Below are 21,054 nucleotides of genomic sequence, written 5' to 3'. Positions count from 1 at the left end.
CCAAATAAAAAGACTTAAGATAGTCATTGACAAAAAATTTGCAAATGTGAGCAATCGATTGATCAATATAATTTTTTCTACTATTCACAGAATTTTAGGGAAATAAGATCGATAGCATTGTTAGGAACATTACTGTTTCCTTGTTACAAGTAGGCACCCAAGCCTATATAGGCTTGTATAAAGATTGCATCATTAACTACTTAAATTTAGAGGATACTACATGCTTCAGCAGCATGAATACTCAAATTACAATGCAGAGATTAACATGGCACTTGCACAAGGATAATATGAAAATTTGAGAAGTATTCCATATGTTTCATTCTTCAGATGCAAGAAATGAAAAACAGTTATTAAAAAGTTGATTATAAAATTACAACTGTAACAATACACGTAATTCATATAATTAAATTTAGGTTGACATCAGTGTATTAAATATTCACCTCAGAAAGGCGTTTACAAAGCATAAACTTTACAAAACTTTTCAAACTAGACAACATTGTCATTTTATCCCAAAGAAAAATAATATTAAGACCTAGAAAAAAAGGAATCAAACTGTTTCTATATGGAATGCAATCACAAAGGACACATTAATGAACCTAAATATTATAAAATAATGTAGAATTCAAGGTATATCTAGGAGAAAATAAAATAAATTATGAACATTATGCAAACATAGAATATAGAATATTTTAAAATATACTTTTTCAGACAAGCACCAGAAATATTTTAGTTTCTGTACTACTCATTTCAACAGGTAAGTTAAAATTGTTTCTGATTAAAAAATCAAAACTCTGAAGAAATCATTATACATGTATACAAAAACTATTAAATACATTTTGACATCCAATGCAGGCAATTCACTTGGAAGAATTCCGCAGAATCCATGAATTTTTACAGTAAAATATTGGTGTTGCCGGCACATGTGGCTTATGCCTATAATGCTAGCTACACAAGAGGCTGAGATCTGAGGATCATGGTTCCAAGGCAGCCTGGGAAGGAAAGTCTGTGGTACTTTTATCTCCAATAAACCACTAGAAAACTGGAAGTGGAGCTGAGGCTCAAGTAGTAGAGCGCTCACCTTGAGCTGAAGAGCACAGAGATAGCTCCCAGGCCCAGAGTTCAAGCCCCATGACAGACCAAAATAAAATATATTGCTCTTATTTGGATTGTGAAAATATTTTGTAGGGACATAAAAGATCGACTTGCATTTTTGAAATTTAAGAAACTTAACCCGACCATTAGGACATAGGTGAACAATTTGTACAGCCTTCCACAACTTCATAGAGGTAGTGATACATACTTATCCTTTTGGCAATATCAAATGCAATTTTTTCTATGTTGTTCTCCAGGCCTGGTTTTATATAATGGTTCAACAGAAGGAGATTCAGCGTATCTTTGCTAGCTCAATTCTCACCAGCAATATGTAAGGGGGACAAGAGGCCTTTAGTTGGGCATTGGTATCTGCATCATGATGAAGTAATAAATAAGTCATTCTGGTATTATTCCTCGTATATGCACTGTGCAGGGGTGTCCAGTCATCTACAGTTATTACATGTGCCGCTTGAGACACCAACTCACTGACAATGTCTAATTGTCCACTGTACGCTTCTTAATGAAGAGGGGTATACTCATCGTCATCACTACTATTCACATGAGTGGCCTTGTGGGAAAGAAGTCTCCGCACTGTAGTAAGCCGAATATTTTTGGCAGCCCAATGAAGAAATTTGCTTGGATCCTTCTCCATTTTTTTTCTTGCAATTGATATCATTCCTTATTTTTTCATCTTGTTCTTCATATTCCTAAGAATTGCCTAACCAGAAACTTTGAGTGCCAGTGGGAATGAGGTGTCCATGTATTTTCCTAATAGTTCACATTGGTTGAACTGGTCAGAAATATCTGGTGAATTTTCTGCAACTGTTTATTCACCATGATTTATATTCTCTTTTTCCAATTTTACTATTCGAAATTATTCTAACTGGATAGTAGGGAATTGATGGAGAGCAGAGGAAAGATATTCCTCCATATTCAAATGTACACACTGAAAATGAGGACCAGTGATGTCTCCATGTGCAGCTTATTCTAGGCATGAGAAACTAGGAAATAATGCCTTCCATATAAATGATTTGGGAAATGGCAGGCAAAAAGTGAAATGATACAACCAAAAATATAAAAGCAAAATAAATTAGGATAATTATGGAGCAATCGTGTTATATATGAGAACCATGAAAGGGAGAGAGAAAGAAAGAGAAAGATGTGTAATGACGTAGCTAGCCACATAATCCATGCCTCTGATCAATTTGTAGAGCAAACAAAATTTTATTTTTTAAAAGAGATGGAAATCGAATTTATGTATTTACTTGAAGTTAGTAAATACATTTTTAGTAGCCTACATAAAGAGACATAATTTTACCAAACTACAGACAGTAAAATAAATCCTTGATAGTTCTAGTAACAGATCTGACTGAAATCAGTTGAATCATACTTTTCTTGTACAATGAAGGAATAAGAGGGTAGTAAAGCAGCTAGAGAAGGCAGGGAGATTGTATCTGTGACAAAACTTTGTGGAAATTGGTATTGAGGATTTCTTACTGGTGATCCACTTGCACTGGAAGCATGATTCTGAAGTATTGCTTGCCGATTCTGAACTATTGATTTGATTATTATATTCTCCAAGAAGAAAATGAGAATTGATAATGAAGGACTACTAATACATTTTGACCTTCTCACTAAGCACTTTCAATCATCAAAATCACATGAAGACAATAGACAGGCCTACTTTTTAGATGAAAGCAAGTGTCTTATAAAAACAAGGAATGTATGTAGTCTTGCAAAGGACTTCTATTTTACCAATGCCGCATACATTTTTCTAATGTTGGGTACCAATAAATAATGGATCTATTAGAAAGCTCTTAAGGCTCCTATGTTCAATAGTGAGTTCTCTTACACTATATCATGGTATTTTTTGTGTTTTAAGAATAAATTTACATTACTAACTTGAATTTCTGACAGGACAGTATCATCACTGTACATCTTGCTTCTATACTCTCAGCTTTAAATTACTATTTAAGTATGTGCATTAGATAACTATAGAGGAAAAAGTAGAAGCCACACTGATGGCTTATGTCTTTAGTAGTAGTTAATCAGAAAGATGAAATCTGAGGATTGTGGTTTGAAAGCAGACCAAGAAAAAAAAAATGTCCATTAGATACTGATTTGAACGTAACCAGCAAAAGCTAGAAATGGAGCTGTGGTACAAGCAGTAAAATGCTAGCCTTGAGAAAACTGAAATAAAAAATAAATTCTGGGACAAAGCCAGGCCCTGAGTTAAAGCCCTAGTATTAGCACCAAACGAATTAATAAGGTAATCAATTAATTAAAAATAAATTAAGTGGTCACATTTGGAGAGGCATGTAAAATGTAACAAGGGTGGTGATGGTTCATGTATTATTTTGTAATAAGGCATATTATCATTTGTCCTAATCACTAATATATTATTTGAACTTTTTTGTACAATAAACCCTGAATTTAGCATGCATGTATATGTGTGTGTACATGTGCAAACATGTGTATACATGTATATGTGTGCGTGTGCTGTTGCAATGTTGCTTGCCAATCTGGACAGGGTGAGGCTGAACAGAGCTAACTGTGTTGCAATGTTTTATTTATCAATGTTCTGTCATGTCATTTTAGTGGAACCACCCTTCTGTACATATTATTTGTCTACTAAAAAAGTCATCATAATCAAAGCATTTACAGCATTAAGTTAGATAAAGAGACCGCTTTCAGCTCTTATTGTATGTGAGGTAAGAAGATACAGACATAATTATGTAGTAAGTTATTGCTGTAAGATGATTGTCAGTACAAAATTTGACCTCTTAAATTGGTTATACTTTTAAGATACACTCATGGAGTGATTTGGACAGACTTGACCAAACAGGTATTACTCTCTGGTTATTCCTGTGAAACACAAGTTGGATAAACTCTTTCCGGATTTCGGTAGAAAATCACTTTCTTTGCAAGACCATATCTATTCGCACTAAGAGTTAATCAAACCCATATTAAGTTTGAATATCCCATCTTATTGACAAAATAAGTATTGTCGATATGCTTGTTAGATATTCCTTCCAAAAACGAACAAACAAAATGCATGTGTAATGTCCAGATTGTGTATGCATTTGAAGGTGTTTTGTACATGCACAGGGATCTTTACCAATGGCTCTTTTGTGGGAGTAACTACGGCAACTTTAACAAATAAGGCTTTTTGAATATCTTTTCCAATATACATAACATCCCAGAGGAAGTCTTGCAATTTCTGAAAGTCCTTTGAATATTTTAGTATTATTTCAGTTCATTGACTATAGAGCTAAAATTTCTGAAATAAATATTGTTAAGATCTGAAAATGTAAGTGGGCATATAGGCTTTTTTATGCATCATTTTATGAAAGCCCAGTTTTTATGAAAGTAAATGGAATAGGATAAAGAATGTAAGTGAATTGGGTAAGCTAATTATTAGTATAACTTTGTTTTCTATTAACAGTCCATTGAATGTACATGATGCTGTTAAATTATTTCCTTTGTGTCTCTGTACTTCAGTTAGTTTTAGAATCTTTATAGTTTTGAGTGAATGTTTTGTATAAATAACGATATTTTTAAATGATTAGAATTAACCTTGTGTTTTGTGTCCTACTCCCAAGAAAATGAGTTATTTTTAAATGTTAAGAGTTTATCATTTTCATTATTATCATAGGGAATCATTATCATTATCATTATCATTAAAAATGCAGTAGTATTGATGTCTTTTTAAAACAATTGTATTCACAAGTTGGAGAGTCTTTAATTCATACTTAGGTTTTGGTGCCTATGATTTTTAACCTCTCATTCCTAACATTAATATATCAGACTGCATTTTTGTGTATACAAAAGGTAAAATATTTATCTGGGGTGAAAAGTGATTTTTATATCAGTCTTTAATAACATTATATAGTAGTACATTTCTCTCAAAATTTTGGGTATAAAAAGCAATCAAAATACTTCTAATGGTAAACAATTTAGGTGAGCTACAATGTGGAAACGATTGCTCCAAAAGACCTGCAGTCTGTTTCCGTCAGGAATTGGGCAGGTCATTCTTTCAGTAAGACTGTGTTAACCAGAGATGGGGTCCCCAGGCAGTGCAGTGTTGAGTGAAGGCATAAAATATGATTTCTAGTATTTTGAGCTAGAAATCAAGAATGTTATAGTTTAGCAGTTCCTTTCACCAGGGAGGTATAAATTGATTATGAACTTGGAGTTTTCATATTACAGTTACTTATTTTCTTTTTTTGTTGTTGTTGGTCATGGGGCTTGACCTCTGGGCTTGGGTGTTGTCCCTGGTCTCTAACACGTGGACCACAGTGCCACTTCCAGTTTGCTAGTGGTTTATTAGAGATAAGAGTCTCACAGTCTGTCCTGCCCGAGCTTGCTCTGAACCACAATCAGCAGATCTCAGCCTCCTGAGTAGCTAGTATTACAGGTGTGATATACTGGTGTCCGGCTTAGTTACTTATTTTCTAACAAAGATAAAGTGAAATATTATTAGAGTGTGCACAATAATTTTGGGAAATTTTCCTAGAATTAGTAGACTGAGTGCTGGTATTCAGTTATAAAATAGAATGAGGTTATTTGATATGGTGGGAACTGACCGCAGCCTAACACTTAACGTGTGTACAATGTTGTACTAGTAATTCCAACTCTGAAGACTTACATATCATCATCTTAGAATTAAAAATAGAAGTAGTTCTACTTTATGGGATTATTGTGAGGATTAAATTAGATACCAAAGGTAAAGTACTTGGAAAAACAATCATAGTTTGATATTTTCTACTTGTTATTTTATCATGTGATATATTGAAATATTTGTACTATGATTTTTATATTGCGTCGATTTAGGATAGGCAATGTGATGTATTGATATACACTGCGTTGTTCACTTTTCTGTTATTATGAAGATAATACCTGCAAAGAAAATTTCTGAGAAGGAAATTATCATATTGACTCATGGATTAAGATCAGATGTCTCCATTGTTTTTCATTATATTTTTAGTAAATAATTGTACGAAGGGTTTTCCATTCAAAGAATCAGTTTTTAAGTATGATGGATTTTTACATAAATTTCTCACATCCTTCAAAACCTCACCCCACTTTCATTTTTTCCTAGTTTCATACTATCTGCATTGAATATTATGGCTTCACTCTCTACCGTAAGTCTCTTTAATCCTTCCCTTTGACTTCCCCTCACATTTTCCAAGTGATAGTTTCCTGGTATTCATTTTGTTGGATTAAAAGTTCAATTTTATAAGAAATTACTCCTCTGCAAATAGCATGCTTTGATTAATACTGTTGTTTAACTTGCATAAAATTCTGGCTTCCAAATACGCGTCCTTTGTGTGTCTGGCTCTGACGTCGTTTACTTAACATAGTTTTAGATCTATCCATTTGTTTGCAAATGCTGTACCGGTCTTTATAATGGATGGGTGCAATCCAGTTGTGTATATGTGCAACACTTTCTCCAACCATCCCTCTGCTAAAGGGCGTCTGGGCTGATTCCATAAGTTCTCTATGGTGAATAGTGCAGTAGAGAACATGATTGTGAGATTGATTTTACTGTAACCTTTGGGAAGAATTCACCACTATTTTTCTAGGAGCAACCCTCTAGCCAATTTTCCAGAATAAGCACATCCCTTCCTTCATCTCCATCACAAGGTTTTTTAAGTTGTCAAAAACACACTACCCCCTACAGGTCTGAATCAGCTAAAACCACACTGTGCCCATATTCTTTGTTGTTGTTTTCTGTCCGGTCAAGGGGCCTGAACTCTGGGCCTGGGCGCTGGCCCTCAGCTTTTCTGCTCAAGGCTAGCAATCTACCATTGGAGCCACAGCGCCACTTCCAGCTTTCTTCTTTTTGCTTATGTGGTGCTGAGGAATCAACCCAGGGCCTCATGCATGCAAGGCAAGAGCTCTATCACTGAGCCACTTTCCTAGCCCCGATGTGCCCATATTCTTTTAATACATTTTTCATAATTTTACACATAATTTAGTGAGAATCATCTATGTACTTTCCTACTGTGGTAATGAGGGATATGACAATAGAGTAAAAGTAAGAGATATGGAATTTAATTAGCTACTATCATATTTAAAATAATTTTCAGCTCTCATAGCATCACTTACTATTATTTTAATCTTTATTTGATTACTTCACCTATCCCCTAAGTTATAGCATGATTTAACTACAAAGGCAAAAATGTGTGGTTTGACTTTAACACTCATGTGTGAGGATGCACAATATGGGCAAATAAAGGGATTGGAATTAATAGCCATTATCCATTTTGTTAAATGGTTTTCTCAAACTGATTCTCACAATTCATATTTCATTCAACAAGAAACGTGACTATTCCCTATGCTTTGCTCCTCATTAAACTTGTTTCCATGTTATTTTGTAATGAAGGATGATTTCGTAATTCGACTGTACATACAAAAATACATTAAAATATTTCTATATGTATGCATTGATATAAATATACACACATATATTATAAAAGTTATAATGATAAATTTTAACTTCTGTAACTGTACAATTTACTAAATTATTAAAAACATGGACGGCTCAGGCCTGGAATCCTGGTTACTCAGGAGGCTGAGATCTGACGATCTTGGTTTGAAGCCATCCTGGGCAGGAAAGTCCATGAGCCTCTTATCTCCAAACAACCAACAGAAAATCAGAATTGGAACTGTGGCTCAAAGTAGTAGAGTGATAGCCTTGAGAGAAAAGACTCAGAGATATCACCCAGGCTCTTAGTTCAAGAACTAAAATCTACCCCAAAAAAGTATTTAATTTACACCTGTGTAAGTAGAGTATTTCTTTCACCCAATTGCACATCCATGCTCATTGCAAGGTAACTCTGTTGTATCTGGAGTAACACATAATATTATCACATAAGTAGAAAGCATTGCAACATGGGTAAACTCTATCTGTCTCATGGATTTTTCTCCACTCAATATTCAAATCTTGCAATTATTCCAATTATTTAAAGTCATAGCTTTTTTTCTTTAATACCCATAATATTAGAATTTCAATTGAGTGTCTTGTGTCTTCTCAATGGATGTTCTTACCACTTTGGCATGCCCCCAGCCCTAAATTATCCTGATTAACTTTCAGATTGAATCTCGCTTCCTACTTGTGTATGATCGTGGGGTCAGTCTATTTCGTGTTATTCTTCCTGGAATTTAGAATAACAGGTTCCTGGCATTGTGTACAGATCTTTCAGTCCAGTCTGAGCTTAACCACTATCCTCACCACAGTAGGCTCCCATGTAGTCAGGATTTTCATAAGCTTATCATAGTTATTTTTTTTTTTGAGTCCAGTCGTGGGGCCTGAACTCTGGGCCTGGGCGCTGTCCCTCAGCTCTTCAGCTCAAGGCTACCACTCTACCACTTGAGCCATAGCGCCACTTCCGGCTTTTTTCTTTTTGCTTATGTGGTGCTGAGGAATCGAACCCAGGACCTCATGCATGCAAGGCAACCGCTCTACCACTGAGCCATCTTCCCAGCCCCTATCATATCTATTTTTAAAAACCTTTGAATTTCCTGCAGGTTATTGAGTACTGAGTTAATTTGGGTTTGCTTGGGTTGTTTTGTTTCTTTTGAATGTATGTGTTGAGTTGTTCCTCATTTTTCCTTTTGTTTCTTTCACTGAAGTTCTTACCTATAGTGCTGAGAAACCAAATCTTCTTTCTCAAGATAGTCAAGGTAAAAAATATTTATTCCAAAACAAATCCAGTAACATTTAAACACCTTCAGGAATTTCGAGAAGATGGCAGAGGAGAACATGGTGGCTAAACAAGCTCTCGCAGAGAAAGCAGTTCTAATGTTCCAGTGAACAGTCCTAGGCACACCAAGTGTGCATCACAGTACAGAGAGTTTGGCCAGAGAGGGAAAATCCAGGTAAGGAGACAGATGTGAGCATTTTCGAGCAGCCATGGCTGCGGCGGCTGTTGTGGTGTCCATAGCCACCATACCTACAACCCAGATAGTTTGGGACAAATGTGCCAGATGCAGCAAGTGAGCAGATTTTACTCAACACCAACAAGAACTGACAAATAGCAGATATCTTCATCCTGCAGATAGCAGAACATAGGCTACCCAGGAACCCACACTCCCGCTTGAGTACAAAACTGACATTCTCACTGCTTCTCAAAGGAAGCAGAGGAGGGAAGGCCACTCCTCCACCAACAGCGGAGATATCCATCTTTGATACAAAGTCCTGGCTAAGCAGCTAGCTCCAACTCAGTCCTTTGATGAAAACAAAAAAGTCATTTAGCGAGTCACAAGTACCTACCCTGACCTGCCATTCTGAACTCCACAACCAGGCAGAGAAAGCTACACCCCCGAAGGAGTAGCTTTCTTCACTGGGTAAAAAGAGCCAGAGGCTGCTCCTCTCTACAGCAGCCCTGACAATCAATTGAAACTCAGTAAACATAAACCCTGAGAATGGCTCCAGACTGGGCTCTGTGAATGTCTCAGAAGCTAGCCCCTCAGGGAAAAGCTACTGTTTTCTGAAAGGCCTCAACTTTTCCCAGAACCCAGCCTTTTCACAACAACTCCAAACTAGAGGAAACAGCCATCTACCTCTTTTGTGATACTCAAAGCAGATCTCCCTCCCACTGAACTAGCCTGGGAGGAAGATCACAAACTTCTGGGTAAACCAACAGAATTTTTCTGCCTGCCCAAACAAACTGACTTAAAAAAAACCAATCAAGCCACAGAAAACGAAACACCACAAGCAAACCAGAGACTCCACCAAAAGACTGGTTACTGACACAAGGGAGATACAGGATCTTCCCATCAACACCCCAAAAACAAAATCAAAGTAGTCTTTTTTTATATCTTTTAAAATATTTACTTTTTAATTATAAAAATTGTTATTATTAATCTTTTTTTCTTCCTCTTATAACTCTTATTTTAGGTGTATATGTCTGTATATGTGCTTTTTAAAAAAAATCTCTACTGACCTTTAGGTCTTTTTTGTTCTTTTTTCTCATTCATTTTACTTTTTCATCTTTTGTTCTTTTTGCATGAATTATTTGTTGTTCTGCTTATCCTCATATATACCTGTCATTGATTATAAGACCTTATCCCCCATTGTGTACATACTTAATTCACAAATGTATTTCTCAATTCAAAACTTCTTAGGATTAAATTCCTTAATAGCAGTATTATCTATTTATAACTATACAATATTTGAAGTATTTTTTAATTTATTTTTTATTGTGAAAATACTGTACAGAGGGGTTAAAATTACATGGGCAAGATAATTTGAACATTTCTTATCAAGCATTGTAGCCTCCTCATTTGTTTCCCCTTCCCATTCCTTCCCAGCCTCCCATTGCCCCCCATTTAATCCTCCCCCCCCCACCAAAGTTGTACAGTTCGTTTTCGACATGACAACTTGTACTTCTTATTGTTGCAACAGGTCCACCTGTGTCTTATTTAAACGACTTGTTTTTCCTCTTCCCCTCCACAAATTATTTTTTTTTAGTTTTTCAGGTCTCCTTTCTATCCCTCCCCTCCTCTCATCCTATTCCCGTTCATCTCTCAATGTCACTTCTTTAAATTTTCATTACTTTTAAGAGTTTCACTTTTTAAATTTAAATATTTGTCTTTCCGTTTTTTTTCTTGTCTCTTCTTTTAATTTTTTTCTCTCTCTCCTTTCATTCTTTCCAATCCATTTCCCTCTTGAGAGAAGGACTTGGTTAATTTCATTCTCCTTTTACATTTCCACATCCCTCTAACTCTATTTTTCCACACCTTTCTCCCTAAACATAATAATTTCTGGTTTGTCAAATTCTTCTTTGCTATTCTTACCCCATTAATATAAAGTTGTTTAATGTTGAATAGACTGTATCTCTTGAAATAGATTGTATCTGCCGACTTTGACTATGCAATTACAGGACTTTGGTTGATGCTTGCCTTAAAATGGTTTTCTAGCACAAAACTAGCATTACTTTAATCCCAAATGGGCAGAAGAAGCAAGAAAAACACAAGGAAAAATGGCAAGTCCGGGTATCTCAATTCCCACTCAAGGTAATCAGGTGATAGAACAGATAATGAATAATCCAGAGGAGAGTTCCCAAAAAGCTCTACAAACATTACTGGTAAACATGGTAAATGAAATGACTGAAACCCTGCAAAGGACTCAGTGTGAGCGTGATAGGGAGAGAGAGGAGGCAAACCAAAGATCAAAACAGGAAGCTCATGGGCTTGAGGAAGATACTAAAAGGTTGATACTGGAATTGGGTGAGCAGGTTGAGAACACTCAAAGAGAAATAAAGGAATTGTGTGAGCAGGCTGAGATCAGACAAAGAGAACTACACAAGTTGCATGAACGTGAGAATTCTAATCAAAGAGTAATACAAGAAGTGCAAGAGCGGGATGAGCATAGACAAAGATCAATAGAGCCATTCATGGAATCCATAAACAGGCACCTGAAAGGAGTCAGGGAGACCACAAAGAGAATGCTGAATGGAGCCCAACAGAAGCAATGGGAGTCCAAGGAAACCATAACCAATCATCCAAGTGATTTGAGAATAAACACTGAACACAAATTAAGGAAGTAAAGAATTTCATACAAGATCTAAAACAAAGCTCCAACAAAGATTTTGAAGCAATAAAAACCGTGGTCGGCAAAAGAAATGAAAAAATGTAGTAGAAAGTCTTGACATCCGGTTAGACCGTGCAGAAGATTGAATCTCCGACATTGAAGACAGCCTAGGTATTATAGAGAAAGAACATACAACTATCCAAGACAAATTCAAGAAATATGATAAATCTATTCAACACTTGGAAGACACCATCAGAAGGTCTTATCTGAGGGAAATGGGTGTAGAGGAGCACATAGAGACAGAAGTTAATTTGTTTAACAGGATCCCAGCAGAAAACTTCCCAACATGCAAAAAGATAGGCATTCAGATACAAGAAGCTTTTAGAACTCCAAATAGACCAGACAAAAACAGGACATCCCATCATCACATTATAATCCACACATGATCAATTCAGATCAAGGAAAAGATCCTTAAAGCTGCCAAGGAGAAAAGATCAGTCACCTATAAAGGAAATCCAATTAGAATCACCTCAGATTTCTCAACAGAGACAATTAAAGCAAGAAGAGCCTGGAATGATGTATGCCATGCCATAAAGACAAACAACTATCAACCAAGAATAGTGTACCCAGGTAAACTCTCCTTCATAACTGAAGGTAAAATAAAAATCTTCCATAGCAAAGAAAAACAAACAATATATGCCCCTCAAATCAGCTCTACAAAAGATAGTTAAAGATGTCCTACACATAGAAAAAAAAGACCACAATAAAGGCCAAGAAACCACACCAAAACAGAATCAAAGAACCATAGGAAGAATGCAGTAGGCGTAGCTCCCAAGAAGGAGGATAAAATGGCAGGAACATCCAAATACCTCTCAGTCCTATCTCTCAATATTAACGGATGTAACTCCCCAATAAAGCGAACACTTTCTATGAAGCCATCATTACCCTCATACCAAAACCCTCATCAAAGAAAGAGCACTATAGACCTATTTCTTTCATGAACATTGATGCAAAGACTCTCAACAAAATTTTGGCTAATCGATTTCAACAATTCATCCAAAAAATCATACACGATGAGCAAACAGGATTTATTTCAGCGATACAAAGCTGCTTCAATATACGCAAATCAATTAACATAATTCATCACATCAAAAAGAGCAAGGATAAGAACCACATGGTTATCTCAATAGATGCAGAAAAAGCCTTTGACAAGATCCAACACCCCTTTGTGGTGAAGGTCCGGGAAAAATTAGGAAACTATGGAACATTCCTCAATACAATAAAGGCTGTGTATGACAAGACTACAGAAAGCATTATACTCAATGGTGAAAACTAAAGCTATTTCCTCTAAACTCAGGAATGAGACAAGGATGCCCACTCTCTCTTCTGCTCTTCAATCTAGTATTAGAATGCCTATCTACACCAATAAGACAAGATGTGAACATAAAGGTGATCCCAATAGGGAAAGAAGAAGTAAAACTCCCTCTCTTTGCATATGACATGATCTTGTATTTAAAGAATCCACTCCCAAGTTACTCAAGGTGACTCAAAACTTTGGCAAGTAGCAGTGTATGAAATGAATCCTCAAAAATCAATGGCTTTTCTGTATGCCAACAATGAGAAAATTGTGGCTGAACTTAGGAAAGCAACTCCATTCCTAATAGCCCCACAAAAAATGAAATACCTAGGAATTAACTTAACCAAATGAGTGAAGGACCTCTATGATGAAAACTTTAAATACCTAAAAAAGGAAATCAAAACAGACTTAGAAAGTGGCAAAAAAAACCCATGTTCTTAGATTGGAAAGATCAACACCATAAAAATGGCAATACTTCCCAATGCTATCTATAAATTGAATATGATACCTATCAATATTCCAACCTCATTCTTCAAGGAAATAGAAAAGGCAATCCAAAAATATATATGGAACAATAAAAGACCACATATAGCAAAAACGATCCTTAACAGAAAGAACAGGACTGGAAGAAAATCAATAACAAATTTCAAACTCTTCTAGAAAACCATAGTAATCAAAACAGCTTGGTACTGGCACAAGAACAGACCTTAGGACCAATGGAATAGAATTGAAAACCCAGAAATGAACCTAAAGAACTACAGCCATCTAATCTTGATAAGGCAGCTAAAAAAAATAGAATGGAAGGAAGACAGCCTCTTCAGTAAATGGTCCTCTCAAAACTGGTTAATTACTTGTAGAAAACTAAAGCTAGATCCTTATATATCACCCTGCACCAGAATCAACTCCAAATGGATCAAAGTCCTCAGAGTCAAAGCAGACACTCTGAAAACTTTACAGGATGGAATAGGAGAAACCATAGATCTCCTTGGAAAAGGCCGAAATTTTCTTAATAGATACCCAGAAACACAACAAATCAAAGAAAGGTTGGACAAATAGGATTGCATGAAGTTGCAGAGCTTCTGCATGGCAAAGACATAGCTAGCAAGATCAATAGAAAGCCTAAGGATTGGGAGAAGATCTTCACTATCCATACAACGGACAAGGGTCTCATATCAAAAATATTCTTGGAACTCCAAAAAATTACATCCCCCAACAACAAATCCTAAAAGAAACAACTGCCCAATAAATAAGTGGGCGAAAGAGATACTTCTTTGAAGAAGATAGAAGGATGGCCAATAGACACACGAAGAAATGCTCAACCTCCCTAGCCATAGTAAAATGCAAATCAAAACAACATTGAGATACCACCTCACCCCAGTTAGAATGGCTAAAATCAAGAACTCTAATAACAACAGATTCAGGAGGAGATGTGAATAGGGGAACCCTACTGCATTGTTGGTGGTAGTGTAAACTTGGTCAACCACTTTGGCAAGTGGTATGGAGGTTCCTCAAAAGACTCTACTTAGAGCTCCCCTATGACTGAGCAATCCTACTTTTGGGCATTTACCCAAATGATCACAAAGAAGACCACACTAAAGCTCTCCGCACAACTATGTTTATGGCAACATTATTTACCATAGCTAAGCTTAGAACCAACCCAAATGCCCCTCAGTAGATGAATGGATCAAGAAATTGTAGTATATATACACAATGGAACTCTTTGCCTCCATCAGAAAGAATGACAATTCCCCATTGTCAGGAAAATGAAAGTCTTGGAAAAAATTATATTAAGTGAAGTAAGCCAGGCCCAAAGGCACTTAGGCGCCATAGTTTCCCTTATTGGTAGTAAATAGTATACGTCTGAGACAAGCAGAAAAGGTAAGATTCGTTTATGTTATGTGAAATGTACCCCAACATAAGTATTCAAATATTTTTTTCTTTCATGCGATTGTTTGTAATATATTTATAAGATGAATTTTTGTTCCTTTGTATGTCCCTCCCCCATGATATAACTCCTGTTTTCACTGTATTTTATGTTGGTATAATTTGTGGAGGGGATGGGAAAAACAAATCGTTTAAAAAGGGATAGAGTTGGACCCATTGTAACAATGAGATTTACAAGATGTTATGTCGAAAAACGAACTTTAAAACTTTCGCAAGGCGGGGAATAACGGGGAGGGGCAGAAGGGGTGAGATGGAAAGGGATAGAAAGGGGAAACAAAGGAGGAGGCAACAATGCTTGATAAGAAATGTATTCATTATCTTGACCATGTAATTGTAACTCCTCACTATGGTATTTTCAGAATAATAAAAAACCTTTATACCTATTAATGGTATATGAATTCTATGTGCTTAGAAGGGTCTTTTTATATTCACAGCCGTCTTTGGCATACATAGACTGATCATGGGTTATATGAAGTTAATAAATTTCCAGATGCTTGCCAGGAGGAGTAAAACCTATAGGTTTTTTTTTCCCCAGAGGCTTCCCAGTTCATGAAAGAAATATGCTACTTGATGCAGGAATTCACAAAATTACATTGCTAGGAAGAACTTAAACAATCATCCAACATCACAGAGTTGAGGGAGATGAATTGATCTCCTGAATAATTTACTTTTGGGTCAAATAAAAGCAGGCTGCCATGAAGAGAGTAGACTTTAGAGAAACATGATGAGTTGTATGTAAATAGTTGCTTTGCTAATTTTGTTAATTTGTGAACTAATACAGGGAAATAAAGTACAGCAAGGTAAAAAAAATAAAGAACTCTGCATTGAAATACTCATTTGTGTGTACACACACGTGCATGTTCATGTGCTCATGCATGCATTCATCATTCCTGCTCTAAGCTTCTGTGCCCCAGGATAGTGGTCTACCACTTGAGCCACTGCTGCACTTCTGGTTTTTTTGGAGATAATCACATGTTTTTTCATGATTGGACTGGCTTTGAACAGTAGTCTTCTGATCTCGGACTCCCGAGTAGCTAGCTCAGCTAATTCACCCTCTGAGTAGCTAATTAAAATTCTGTCTGTCCTCTATACTTCACTGCTTTTTTATCCTTTTCCTGAGGTAATCACAAGCCTGTCATCTATGTGTCTAATTGCTTTAAAAATACTGTTACTGCTTGGCTTCAGGGGCTCCAATCTCTACTTTTAACTACTTAGGACGCTTGAGAACAAAGAGCAGGACAAATTTTAGGGGAGTTCCTTCCCAATCTATACCTGGGTGCATTGGATCATTTCCACCATCCTGCACTATCTAGAGACTAAAATTGGAAGGACTGCAGGATCCAGGAAACTAGACAAGTTGGTGTGCAACTCGGATGCCATTGATGCATCAGGTGCATGTCCTTGTGGAAAGGGAACCCCTGTCCTAAAATTAACCACTGATATAATGCCAGCCTAGCATTATTGTTCTTGTTAGGCTGGAATTATATCAGTGGTTAATTTTAGGATAGGGGTTCCCTTTCCACAAGAACAAGTTTAAAATCTCACAATTTTCCAAAACCAAAATAAGTACATACATTAACATCCCAAAACTTAGTACAATCTGTTCTTTGCTCTAATATCATCTTTATCTAATTATCATATGATGTGACAGAATAGCTTCTTCATTAAATTTATGATATATTTTAAAAGACCTAAAAAATTCTTTCTCACTTATTAAGTGCAAACGAATGGCATATTGCCTCATTTCTTACATATGTGACTGCCATTAAAAATCCATTCAATGATTATTATAGTAATATATTCTAATTTATTACTTTATTTGTAAAAGATTTTAAACATTTTGCTTTTCTGCTGAAGTTTATGTATTTAAATAGTATCATCAAAATATATTCCTTGGTTACTTGGGGCAGTTTTTTATAAAGTTTTTAACTAATGGCTTCTAAGAATTCGTAATTGCTATATTATCTGTTTTATTTTTAATTTCAGTATAATTTATTTAAAGGTAATGTACAGAGGGGTTACAGTTACATAATTAAGGTAATGAGTACATTTCTTTTGGAAGGAATATTGTTATCCCCTCCATCGATTTTTTTTTGTACACACAATTACTGATGCTTTTGCTGTTGGTATTGTTCAAATGTACTTTTGCTTTCTTTTTCATACTTTTTTTATTATAAAATTGATATAAAAAGTGTTTACAGTTACTTAAGGCAACTAAAGGGTACACTTCATTTTATTTTCTATATTTCAACTTTTGGTCTTAATTATTTTCTTGTTTTTTAAGATAATTCTTTTTTCAGAATTGTAGGATTAGTTCATTTAATTTTGCATGATTTTTACACATGTAAATTATTCACAAATATGTTACTTTTAAAATATTTAACATATGAATATTTAATATTATTTTCTTAATTATTATATGGTTGGTGAATTTACATAAATTGGTTTTCTTATAGTTCTAAACATATTTTTCCAGGTAACAAATAATTACTGTATTTTCAAGAATCACATACTATATTAAGAAAGGCTTCATTTCCTGGTCACTTTTTTGTAAATATTTGTACTTGAATTAAAAAAAAAGTTTGAGCTGGGCATGGTGATTTGGGTGTTCCGTTTTCTACCTATGGTAGTAACTGTGAATAGGGTTTGTAATTCTGGAGAGCCTGAAAAACTATGAGACCTTATCATAAAAATATCCAGAGTGAAATGATTTGAGATATAGCCACTCATAGCGAGATATAGAGCACCTGGTTATTGTATTCTAAATCTTGAGACTTAAACACCAGTAATATTAATCTTTTGTCAAATTTAAAGGATACATGTTTCAAAATGTTTATTATTTAAAACTTATTTACAAAGGTTCTCATGGCTTCTATTTCTTAATTTTCCATTTACTTTATAAGAATCCAAGTATATTGTGATCATTTGATTTCTACTAAACGTTTAAATAATATGAGCAATATTATGATTTCATATATTAATCTTTTTATTATTTGTGATAATTTCCTCTATTTAATATTATAATATCAATATTCCAAATGTGTGTATGTGGTATGTGTGTGTATGTGTGTGTGTGTGTGTGTGTTTATGTGGTTTTTGTGTGTGTGTGCTTTGTGTGAACCTTTGTAATGCTTGGGAGATCACACCATTATTTCACATATGCTAAGTCAAGATTTTACCACTGAACTATACTGTGTAGTTATAATGTAAATAGTGTTTTAAATTATGGCTTTAAAATTTTCATTCCTAGTATGTTTTTTCAAAATTATATATGATTAAATGTGATCCATTTTCTATCCATGTTAGCAATTTGTATTGTTATTTAGAGTATTTCCACTGCTTTTTCACTTCCAAATTCTTGTGTTTGTTATTGATAAAGGTTTTGCTTTGCTTCTTTTCTCTCTTCATTCTTTTTGCCTTTAGAGTTTAGCTATTGTTTACTTTATTTCTTTGGAAATTAATTATCATATTGCTATTACAATTTATTTACATTGTAAGAGGTCTATATAATGCTTTATTTTCTATTTTATTTTTCCTATATTCTCTGACTCTCAGTCCACACTATTAAGTGGATTAAAAAGAACTTGATTAAGGACCCTTTGATTATTTTCCTCCTTCCCTTCTCTGAAGTCTTTCTGTTTTTGAAACACAATAACAATGACATACAGCTCCTAGGTGGCCCCTCATTCTATCCCCTTTCACTCTTCTCTGTAGTCGTTATCATTCAACTTTATTATTCTATAGTGCTATCTAAATCTTAACTCATTCCTAAATTAATTTTAGTTGTTTTAAGCATTCTCTAAAGACATTTTTCACTATATAATATCTGGGGTCTTGTGTTTTCACAAGGTGCAAAATATGAGTGACTATCAAACATCTAGATATCTGTAGAATATTGGTCCACCTGCTCAATAAACTTGTATGTAAATTCAAGGAATACAGGTCAATCAGAACAATCTTGTAAAATGGTGTAGTTTGAGCACTCTAACTAGATTTGAATCTTATTACCATGTTTATTAGTGAAAGAACTGACACATAGAAGAATGTAACAGATTTATCAAAAATAAATTCTTAGTTTTATTGTCAATAGATTTTGAAAAGGATGCCATGACTTAATAAAAGAAAAATAGAATATTAAATGGGTATATTGGCACTACTGCCTCTCTAGTTTTAAAGAATGATCTTAGACTACTACCTCAAACCTTATACAAAAATTTTTAAATAAAAAATGATTATCAAAGTAAATGTGAGTTGTAAAATCCTACAAAACATACATGTAAAAATTCATGACAATGGATCAGTAACGGTTTCCAAAAATTTGACATGGAAAGCATTAGTGGCTAAAGAAAAGCAAGAATGAACTAATATCAACTGATGATCTTTCTTAATTCTATGAAAGTAGTGAAAACATATCCAACAGATAGAGGGCACATATTTGTTAATGCTACAATGTTAATGCTACAGTGATCCTGAATCTTAAGTACTATTATATCTTCTAATTCTGTATAAATTTTTCCTGAACAGGATATTTCTATAAAGGACATATATAAATTAATAGTCAATAGGAGGAGCATATGAATTAAGCTCCTCTTTAGTATCTAAGAAAAAAGAAAAAGAAAATTCAGTAATATGACCAAAATATAAAAAGATGACACCAAATATAGTAATGCATTTGTGGAGAAATTAATATACTTCGCATAGTAGAATGATTTGTGTAATACTGCAGTCATTTTATTAAGCAATTTTTCAAGTCTTTAAAAGGTCAAAGAGAATTGTATATGTTCTAACTGTTACACTTCTATGTATGTATTAAAGAGAAGTAAAAATCTTGAATGGATCGGGAATGTAGTTCATTGACTGTGCACTTGGACAGTATGAGTGAGAACCTGAAATAATTCCTCAAAACAAATTTTGAAAAGATACCCTATAGAAGATGTATGCAGGACAAATTCCTGTAACTCAATTTTATATCTATTTTAATATCTGTTCTAAAATTTATAGCATTTCTATTTGAAGAAATCCAAGTTTGTGAAAATTAGGCTTGGAAAACCTAAGAGTGTACAATTCACTTCCAAAGCACTAAAACGTATACAATGAAAGGAGATAATATATTGTATGTGAATTTCATGTCAGCAAAAAAATAAAACTATAGTTAAAAATACTTCCTACAAAATGCAAAATGACTAATGTTTTTGGTGTTGGCTAAAAATTCTTTGTAAACTGCAGTTTCTAAAACAAACATGTGAGTTCTGTTTATTTTGAGTTTTTTGTCTGTTTTATACTTTATGCAGAGATAACCCAATCAAAAAATGTATGTGATAACTGGAATATCTAGGAATTATACATCACTTATACATAATTGATAACCTTTTCTGGAAGAAACTTTTAGCAAATGATAGAAAACACAAATCTATGCATCTGCATTTTTTGATAGCCATATGTTACTTGCTCAATCCAATTGCTTTTCTCTACTTTGCTAGAAAAAAGTATTCTCAGGATAAGAGCCAATAAAGTGAAAAGAAACAAAACATACAATCATCTTGATTTATTTGTGACAAAAACAAATCAAATAAAACAATTCCACTTAAGCGACTCCATTATTAGTATCTATGAAGATGATCCTGAATGCCAACATCCATTGAATTTTTGGAATTTTAATTTCTACGAACATATGAAAATTAGAATAAGAAAACAAATATAGTTTTAGAGAAAACCAGCCTTGGAATAATTTTCTTAATTGTTTTGAAATTACAAAAGAATTAATAGCATTAAAATTATACTTTCCTATGGAAATCATTTAAAAATGTATATCACTTATTATAATTCAAATACCAAGCCAGAGTAATTTTACAGAATAATTACAAATATTTTATTACTATTGTAAAATAGAATGAAAGACAGTCCCAATATATTATCATTATTCTTAATTTTAAATCATTACCTAAATATCTTAAACAATCTAAATAGTCATGTCTTTAACATAGATGTAAATATTCTATACTTTTTACCTAACATTTTCCATGGGCATGTATTCATGTTTCTAAGAAATGTTCACAGCAGGTAAAAGATGCTTCTGTGAAATTAATGTGATATATTTTGTTGTTGTTCTAGATGTTGTTTG

At 34.3% G+C, this 21,054-nt stretch overlaps 1 pseudogene; it reads left to right on the top strand.

The window, feature by feature from the left end:
• Positions 1–220: 220 nt before the first annotated feature.
• Positions 221–317, top strand: LOC138835085 (U6 spliceosomal RNA; annotated as a pseudogene).
• Positions 318–21,054: the final 20,737 nt, after the last annotated feature.

This window comes from Dipodomys merriami, unplaced genomic scaffold (genome assembly GCF_024711535.1).
Source record: "Dipodomys merriami isolate MVZ:Mamm:240054 unplaced genomic scaffold, mDipMer1.0.p SCAF_227, whole genome shotgun sequence".
In the NCBI taxonomy this organism is placed as follows: Eukaryota; Metazoa; Chordata; class Mammalia; order Rodentia; family Heteromyidae; genus Dipodomys; species Dipodomys merriami.
Note: the sequence above shows the minus strand (reverse complement) of the source record. Positions and strands in the feature narration are given on the sequence as shown.